The sequence below is a fragment of the Salvelinus sp. IW2-2015 genome, unplaced genomic scaffold (genome assembly GCF_002910315.2).
Source record: "Salvelinus sp. IW2-2015 unplaced genomic scaffold, ASM291031v2 Un_scaffold959, whole genome shotgun sequence".
In the NCBI taxonomy this organism is placed as follows: Eukaryota; Metazoa; Chordata; class Actinopteri; order Salmoniformes; family Salmonidae; genus Salvelinus; species Salvelinus sp. IW2-2015.
Window position 1 is genome coordinate 634,582 of NW_019942663.1, and position 10,280 is coordinate 644,861.

The following is a 10,280-nucleotide window of genomic DNA, read 5'->3' on the forward strand; positions in this document are numbered from 1 at the left end:
ATCAATTCCAAATTGAATACTTGATATTGATGATTCTGCTCTTGGAAACCTATTGGACATCATGCAACATGATGAATTATATCATTTACCCTACTGCTTAGAATTAAAGCTGGTGATGCACAGATGTCAGGAAGAGCTTATAGCTCAACAAAATGTTCAGATAATCCCCAGACTCATTAACTGTGATGAAGGTTAAGGGCAGAGCAGGACAGAACAAACAGTGCATAAATGGGCTGGGGTCAGGCCAGACTAATATGGACAGGACTGTAACCAGATATCACCCTTTATCCTAAAGGAGGTTCTGTAACAGAATCACCTTTATCCTAAAGGAGGTTCTGTAACCAGATATCACCCTTTATCCTAAAGGAGGTTCTATACCAGATATCACCTTTATCCTAAAGGAGGTTCCGTAACCAGATATCACCAGATATCACCTTTATCCTTAAAGGAGGTTCTATAACCAGATATCACCAGATATCACCCTTTATCCTAAAGGAGGTTCTGTACCAGATAATCACCAGATATCACCCTTTATCCTAAAGGAGGTTCCGTAACCAGATATCACCAGATATACACCTTTATCCTAAAGGAGGTCTCTATAACCAGATATCACCAGATATCACCCTTTATCCTAAAGGAGTTCTGTAACCAATATCACCAGATATCACCCTTTATCCTAAAGGAAGTTCTGTAACCAGATATCACCCTTTATCCTAAAGGAGGTTCTATAACCAGATATCACCCTTTTATCCTTAAAGGAGGTTCCTGTAACCAGATATCACCCTTTATCCTAAAGGAGGTTCTGTAACCCGATATCACCCTTATCCTAAAGGAGGTTCTGTAACCAGATATCAACCTTTATCCTTAAAGGAGGTTCTAGTAACGTAGGCAGATATCACCAAGGGTGATATCTGGTTACAGAACCTCCTTTAGGATAAAGGGTGATATCTGGTTACAGAACCTCCTTTAGGATAAAGGGTGATATCTGGTTACAGTCCTGTCCAGTATTAGTCTGGCCTGACCCCAGCCCATTTATGCACTGTTTGTTCTGTCCTGCTCTGCCCTTACCTTCATCACAGTTAATGAGTCTGGGGATTATTCTGAAGCATTTTGTTGAGCTATAAGCTCTTCCTGACATCTGTGCATCACCAGCTTTAATTCTAAGCAGTAGGGTAAATGATATAATTCATCATGTTGCATGATGTCCAATAGGTTTCCAAGAGCAGAATCATCAATTCAGTATCAATTTGGAATTGACAATTTTTTTTATATAGGATATATTATATATCATAGCGAACAATACCAAACATGTAATCACTTTAGTTTTTAAAAGTGAAATATATGATTTGCTTGTTATCATAGCAGTACAATATAATATAATACGGTACATTTTTTAATTCCCCAAATATGACAGAAATATACCAAACTGTTCCCCCAGTAATCCAGCAGGACTGAAAGTAGGCCATGCTCACTTGACTAGCTGTCAATAACAAAAATATTTGATCCAATATCAAAGCTGCACAAGTTCTGAGATGAAGTTCTATATTTAACACATGTCCAGTAGCTACTGTCCATTAAAACGCCCGCAGTATCAGAAGAGCCAGTAAATCTATTGTATAATTGTAAAACTGTGTCAATATTCATCACAAATGAAGTCAGAATTACAAACACTGTCATAACATAGCGCATGCAAATATTTGAAATACTACCTAATTAGAATTAATACAAATCTAATTCTACTTAACCTAAATACACTGAAGGTGGAGAAAATTAAAATGCACTTACCTTGTTTTCAATATATTCAAAAACTGTAAGATTTCTGAGAACTGTATCAATCTTAAGGCCCTTAAAAACCGTAAGCCTGTGTAAGAGAAAAGTACAAGTTACTCAGAGTGAATTCTTTGCAAATGTTATTTACATCAAGTCATTGTTATTCGCCTGTACACAGTAAAGCCAGTAAAATCACAGCAAACCAAATTGCATACCTTTGAGGCCTTCATCCATCGTTAAAAGCTTTAATGGACTCATGGCTAATAACAAACTAAAGAGCCCTTCAAAAAATGTGCAGCACCAAAGCACAACCAAGGTATAGGCCTCTCAAAACAGCAGCAGAGAAGCAAGTAGCAGAAACTACCAAAAAAAAAGTTTTTAAAAACCTTATTCAAAACAACACAGTCTACATCAAAGAACCTTCTGAGGAATAAATACAATGCCAATGTCTCGTACAGAGTTTTAATCTCAGGAGACTCACTAAATCACAAAGCACAAGCATCTACCAGAATCATTTTTCATTACTAAAAGGACTAAAAGAGTGAACAAGCAAGAGATGAAAACCTGGATTAGTCAGACCAAAGACAGGTGGACCGGCCCAGTTTAGACGGGTCAACAGCCATGACGTCAAATAATCCCACATTGTAGCCATTAAAAAAATAATATCTAAGTACCCTTCCAAGAGCTCAAGGTCAAAGGTTATTGCCACAAGCTGTTGCATCATTACCTTCAAAAATCTGTGCAACACACACACACACACACACACACACACACACACACACACACACAACACACACACACACACACACACACACACACACACACACACACACACACACACACACACACACACACACACACACACACAGAGTATAATCTGATCATCCAACAAATGGATGTGAAATAATGAATTGCTTATTGTTATAGCACCGAAGGCTGTTTCAGTATGGCAACTGTATTTCAATCCAACAATACCCTGCTGGGGATAACTGTGTACTGCAGCAGATGCACTGTAGACGTAAACCTACTGTGTTGTCAACGTTGAGTCACTGAGGACATTTATTGACATTTGTTTTATAATTGTATTTTCCTCCTTTCTCAATGATTATTGTCCATAAATCCCTAAATGATAACATCACATTATGTAACTCATAATGAGCTTGGATAGTGAATGAAATGCCCTTAAAACGAAAATGTGTTGACTGTGTCAATCCCAGAAAGTTACTAAAAAAAAACATTCCAATAATGCACAATTCTAGGCCACTAAAACCTCTTATATATACTCTACCAGCACAGAGCTGTGTACCATGGTGTTCACGACTCACTCTGATTAAGTCCTGCACTGTAAACAAATTACTCTTTGGATCAACCTACAAACAAAAGGTGTCAACTGGTTACAAGTAAATTAGTTCTCAATTGAAATAAACAAAATTTGTCGATACCAAATATATGATTCTATGCTGTTATATTTGATTATTAACAAACCAATATTTCAAGTTGTAACCTATATTTTTCACTCAACCAAATGTCCCCTTTGGTTAAATAACATAAATACTCACTAATATATACCAAGTAGATGTTTCACTTTGGAATAACTTATCCAAATTTCTTACATTTCTTCATTTCCTGTTCATCAAATATTGGTTCCATAACATGAAAAAATGTCTCGAAACACTTTCTTTACATAACACTGTCACATTAACTGCACTGTAATTTACTGGCAGCCAGTCTTGTCGCTGCAACTCCCCTACGGACTCGGGAGAGGCGAAAATCGAGAGCCATGCCAAGCCGCCCTGTTTCTTGATACATTGCTTGCTTAACCTGGAAGCTAGCTGTATTAATGTGTCGGAGGAAACACCATCCAACTGACGACCGAAGTCGAGGTACCTGGCCTGCCACAAGGAGTCGCTAGAGCACGATGAGACAACCCGGCTGGCCAAACCCTCCCCTAACCCGKAAAACGCTGTGCCAGCTGTGAKCAAACCCAAGGCTGTAGTGAAACCTCAGCACTGCGATACAGTGCCTTAGACCGCTGCGCCACKCGGGAGGCCCTGTACCTTTTTCTTTACAGTGACTTATAGAGATCCTACTAAATTACTAGAAGGGCTATGTCATGAAACCTCAAAGTTCCAGAATGCAGTGAAAATGGCAGCTATATCAGCCAGCTAGCTAACAAACATACAGTGGAGATAAATTAATCAAATTCATTATTTTACACACTATCTTATCACAGCACTGGCAAACCGTGGAAGACCAAGTCCCAAAATGGCTGTCCTTTATTCCATCCTAAGAAGGTTCATGTCCATTCTATTCGAATTCCATGCTTACAGCTAACTTTGATTTGATTTGAATTAGCAGCCAGTAAGTTACTATTAAAAACAACCAGAATTTTTTTTACAGTATGGGTCCAATATTGTAACCAAATGGTGACCGTCTGATCAATGGAAACCTTTCTAGGCTCTTTATGTCATTGAAGATTCAGAGCTGGCAATGAACATATAATTATATTTAAAAAACATAGCACATTACCTGGAATGACAGGTGGCCAGAAATAACAAACTGGAAGTCCCGCCCCCAATAGGCCTCCAACTCTTCTGATAGGCTGCCCGCTATGCAATGTGAATGCACATGAGGTGTTGAAAGGAATTTAAACGTTTTCTTTCAAATAAAAAAATCACATTGATCTGTCAAATTCGTTAGCTAAACCGCAGCCCCAAGAGTAAACAATCACGTGAAATATTCCCTGCCTTTGGTAACAAAAACGTTACAGATGAAAGACGCTGCAGTAAATCAAATATCTATAATCTATAAATACAACATGAACCATTCAATGTCTCACTTCCTCATGCTAATTTTTTGTATTGATGTTAGAGAATTTCCCAACATGAGCTCTCTCTGCCTCTCTCTTTCTCCAACTGACATGGTGGCCGGGAGTGGAGGAGTTTTTGGACCAGGCACAGAAAAACAACCTCTGGATTTATATTACATCCTACTAATAATGTCCTACATTGTCTAGCAGTTCTTACGGTCCTACCCCAGTAGGAAATGAAATGGAACAGTCCTACCCCATAGGAGATGAAATGGAAGCAGGTCCTACCCAGTAGGAAAGATGAAATGGAAGCAGGTCCTACCCCAGTAGGAGATGAAATGGAAGCAGGTCTTACCCTATAGGATAGAAATGGAAGCAGGTCTTACCCCAGTAGGAGATTAAATGAAGCAGGTCTTACCCAGTAGGAGATGAAATGGAAGCAGGTCTTACCCCAGTAGGAGATGAAATGGAAGCAGGTCTTACCCCAGTAGGATATGAATGAAGCAGGTCCTACCCCAGTAGAGATTAAAGGAAGCAGGTCTTACCCAAGCAGTTATGAAAATGGAAGCAGGTCTTACCCCAGTAGGATTGAAATGGAAGCAGGTCTTACCCTAGTAGGAGATGAAATGGAAGCAGGTCTTACCCCTAGTAGAGATGAAATGGAAGCAGTCTTACCCTAGTAGGAGATGAAATGGAAGCAGGTCTTACCCCAGTAGGGAGTGAAATGGAAGCAGTCTTACCCCATGGGAGATGAAATGGAAGCAAGTCTTACCCCAGTAGGAGATGAAATGGAAGCAGGTCTCACCGCAGTGGGAGATAAAATAGAAGCAGGTCTTACCCCAGTGGGAGATAAAATGGAAGTAGTTCTCACCGCAGTGGGATATTTAATGGAAGCAGGTCTTACCCCAGAGTATGATATTAAATGGAAGCAGGTCTTACCCCAGTGGGATATTTAATGGAAGCAGGTCTTACCCCAGTGGGATATTTAATGGAAGCAGGTCTTACCCCAGTGGGATATTTAATGGAAGCATGTCTTACCCCAGAGTATGATTTTAAATGGAAGCAGGTCTTACCCCAGAGTATGATATTAAATGGAAGCAGGTCTTACCCCAGTAGGAGATGAAATGGAAGCAGGAAGACACAGGTTGTCCCGGTCCTCTTTCTCCACGGCCTGCTGTTGTTGGTCCATCTTGACCCTGTAGCCGTTCTGGAACGTCGCAGAGCGCGGGCCCCCATCGGGCCCCCATCGGGCCCTCTGTACACTAACATCTTAGTCAGAATCACGATGTCTAATCTCTTCTAAGACTGACAAATAATTACGTCGGCAAAGCTTCCCGAAATCCATAGTAAGTTTCCCAGCTGTTGAGTTTCTCGTCAGTCAGTGTGTAGATATGGTTCTGTTTAAGGCTTCACAACATCCTCTGGAGCTGCGTAACCCAATTCCTTTACAACAGCTTACTCTATCTATCCCCTGCTTCTGTCCCCTTCCTTTATCACACAGCAAATCAATCAAAGGCTCTCAGTATCCATCTCAGACAGCGGAGAAAAGAGGAGCAGGTGGGGGCGCAACATGTCTCTGTCCACCAAGAAGAGATCAAAATAAAACATGTTCTGTAGGCGTGTCGGGATCAGATTTCCCACAGATACTGTAGTATCCTCGTTATGATCATCGGTGGTGTACGTCAAGCTGAAAACAAGCCCCTGTTCTGTTCCATCAGGATATTACAGCATAAGCTCCTTGTTTGAGCTCCTTGATTGAGCTCCATGTTTGAGCTCCTTGTTTGAGCTCCTTGATTGAAAGCTGCCATAATCATCATCATGATACTGTATGAATAAATATACTATTATGGTAGCTTTCAATCGATGTAATGTGATGTAATGTAATGTAATGTAATGTAATGTAATGCTTTTCAGTCTGTTGTACAGTAGGATTGCTGCCTTTTCCTGCTTTGAGCTGCTATGTGGTATGTGACAATAGCTAGCAGTCATCTTTTATAACAGCAGTTGTCATTAATTCAGGGTCATTGCTCTTCCACTAAAATACAGAGAAAAAATAATGAATGATTGCTAAAGCCTCTCACCTCTAGACAGAGTTTGACTCGGGCACTGACACATCACGTGGTGATACACATTCTTTCTGGTGACAGTTTTGAGGAGTTACGATACGTTCTACCCTAAAATGACTGTCTGTGACAGAAGGTGGCCGACTGCTGTCTGATGAGATGTACTGTACATTGTCTGGTAGTAATGGGACAGACAGTCTTGTTGGCCCCTGTCTTTTCCTGTGTGGGTCTGCTAAGTCATATCAAGACATCGTAGGCCTATAGACTTCCAGTGAAATCACAATGTCCAGAATCAAGAAAAAACATAAAACCTAACAGAATATAACATTTTCAAAAGCATCGCTTTAAGTGCAATCGTTAAGGCTAGTTTCAGTGGACAGCTGAAYGGTAAAAGCCTATTTCTGTGTTTACTTGTACAGCTCATGAGTAAAAAGCTGGAGCATTTGGAACAGGAATTAGCTGCTGTCTTTTTTAAATGGGTAGCTGTCTTTTCTAAATGGGTAATGTTCTGTTGCGTAATGGGGTTTCATCCCTACAAGGCTCTCACAAAGTTACTTACTAAAAGAGCAATGGCTTGAATTTAATTGGAATGACAAACTGGTTTTATTTTCTGTCCAGAGGTATGAAAAACTAAATCAGTTGAACTTCCAACTAAGAATCATTCGACGTGGAAACTCCACTTGTAAAGTAGCTAGGCAACAGCAATCAACAGAATTACTTAGTATGTTGCCGAGGGTTAGACTAATAAGCAGTTATAGCTATAGAACTAACTTGGAGGGTACCTAATAGCAGTTAGCTATAGAAACTAACTTGAGGGTAGCTATAAGCAGTTAACTATATAAACTAACTTGGAGGGAGACTATAAGCAGTTAGCTATAGAACTAACTTGGAGGGTAGCTATAAGCAGTTAGCTATAGAACTAACTTGAGGGTAGACTATAAGCAGTTAGCTATAGAATAACTTGGAGGGTAGACTATAAGCAGTTAGCTATAGAACTAACTTGGAGGGTAGACTATAAGCAGTGCTATATAGAACTAACTGGAGGTAGCTATAAGCAGTTAGCTATAGAACTAACTTGGAGGGTAGCTATAAGCAGTTACTATAGAACTAACTTGGAGGGTAGACTAATAAGCAGTTAGCTATAGAACTAACTTGAGAGGTAGCTATAAGCAGTTAGCTATAGAAACAACTTGGAGGGTAGACTATAAGCAGTTAACTATAGAACTAACTTGGAGGTAGACTATAAGCAGTTAGCTATAGAACTAACTTGGAGGGTAGGACTATAAGCAGTTAGCTATAGAACTAACTTGGAGGGTAGCCTATAAGCAAGTTAGACTATATAGAACTAACTTGGAGGGTAGCTATAAGCAGTTAGCTATAGAACTAACTTGGAGGGTAGACTATAAGCAGTTAATATAGAACTAACTTGGAGGGTAGCTATAAGCAGTTAGCTATAGAACTAACTTGGAGGGTAGCTAAAAGCAGTTAGCTATAGAACTAACTTGGAGGGTAGACTATAAGCAGTTAGCTATAGAACTAACTTGGAGGAGGTAGACTATAAGCAGTTAGCTATAGAAACTAACTTGGAGGGTAGCTATAAGCAGTTAGCTATAGAACTAACTTGGAGGGTAGCTATAAGCAGTTAACTATAGAACATAACTTGGAGGGTAGTAATAAGCAGTTAGCTATAGAACTAACTTGGAGGTAGCTATAAGCATTAGCTATAGAACTAACTTGGAGGGTAGACTATAAGCAGTTAGCTATAGAACTAACTTGGAGGGTAAGCTATAAGCAGTTAGCTATAGAACTAACTGGAGGGTAGACTATAAGCAGTTAAGCTATGAACTAACTTGGAGGTAGACTATAAGCAGTTAGCTATAGAAACTAACTTGGAGGTAGACTATAAGCAGTTAGCTATAGAACTAACTTGGAGGAGGTAGACTATAAGCAGTTAATATAGAACTAACTTGGAGGTAGCTATAAGCAGATTAGCTATAGAACTAACTTGGGGGTAGACTATAACAGTAAACTGTAGTAGTATCTTGGCATCTGGAACAGTTTACTTCCAACTAAGGCTGACCCCAATTAGTCGACTGGTCGATTGTTTGGTCGGTAGACTGTTGGTCGACCGAGATACATTATTTATTTTGTCGAGCAGTAGCAAATATATACAGCGCATTCGGAAAGTATTCATACCCCTTGACCTTTTCCACATTTTGTTACATTACAGCCTCATTCTAAAATTGATTCAATATTTTTTTAAATCTCATCAATCTACACACAACACCCCATAATGACAAAGCGGAAATATCACATTTACATAAGTATTCAGACCCTTTACTCAGTACTTTGTTGAAGCACCTTTGGCAGCGATTACAACCTTGAGTCTTCTTGGGTACAAAGCTACAGGCTCAGCACACCTGTATTTGGAGAGTTTCTCCCATTCTTCTCTGCAGATCCTCTCAAGCTCTGCCAGGTTGGATGGGAGCATCGCTGCAAAGCTATTTTCAGKTCTCTCCAGAGATTTGATCGGRTTCAAGTCCGGGTTCAAGTCSGGTCTCTGGCTGGGCCACTCAAGGACATTCATAGACTTGTCCCGAAGCCACTCCTGCATTGTCTTGGCTGTGTGCTCAGGGTCATTGTCCTGTTGGAAGGTGAACCTTCGCCCCAGTCTGAGGTCCTGAGCGCTCTGGAGCAAGTTATCATCAAGGATCTCTATGTACTTAGTTCCGTTCATCTTTCCCTCAGAATGACCATCGGGTTCTTGGTCACCTCCCTGACCAAGGCCCTTCTCCCCTGATTGCTCAGTTTGGCCGGGTGGCCAGCTCTAGGAAGAGTCTTGGTGGTTACAAACTTCTTCCATTTAAGAATGTGTTCTTGGGGACCTTCAATGCATCTCAGTGCAATAGGCGTCACTACAGTCCCTGGTTCAWATCCAGGCTGAATCACATCTGGCTGTGATTGGGAGTCCCATTGGGTGGCACACAATTGTTCCAGCGACGTCCGGGTTTGGCAGGGGTAGGCCGTCATTGTAAATAAGAATTTGTTCTTAACTGACTTGCCTAGTTAAATAAAGATTCAATTTAAAAAAGTTAATACCACAGGTGGACTCCAATCAAGCTGAAGAAACATCTTAAGGATGATAAATTGAAACAGGACGCACCTGAGCTCAATTTGAGTCTCATAGCAATGGGTCTGAATACTTATGTAAATATGGTGTTTTTGTTTTTTATTTTTTATAATTTTGCCCCCAAAACTTTTTTCACTTTGTCATTATGGAGAATTGTGTGTAGATTGATGAGGGAAAATAATGAAATAATGAAAGAATATAAAATAATGAAAGAAGGGAAGGGGTCTGAATACTTTCCGAACACACTGTATATACATTCGTTAATGGCACACGAGACACTTGTCTGATTCGCACCCATCTCAGTGAACTAATCCATTGTGGAGGCTGAGACTAATCAATCCATTGTGGAGGCTGAGACTAATCAATCCATTGTGGAGGCTGAGACTAATCCATTGCCGAGGCTGAGACTAATCAATCCATTGTGGAGGCTGAGACTAATCCATTGCAGAGGCTGAGACTAATGAATCCATTGTGGAGGCTGAGACTAATCCATTGTGGAGGCTGAGAC

General features: G+C 40.3%; 1 pseudogene; it reads right to left on the reverse strand.

The window, feature by feature from the left end:
* The window catches only part of LOC112069277 (calcium-activated potassium channel subunit alpha-1a-like), an 85,927-nt pseudogene extending 76,671 nt beyond the window's left edge, over positions 1-9,256 (reverse strand).
* Between the last annotated feature and the right edge of the window lie 1,024 nt (positions 9,257-10,280).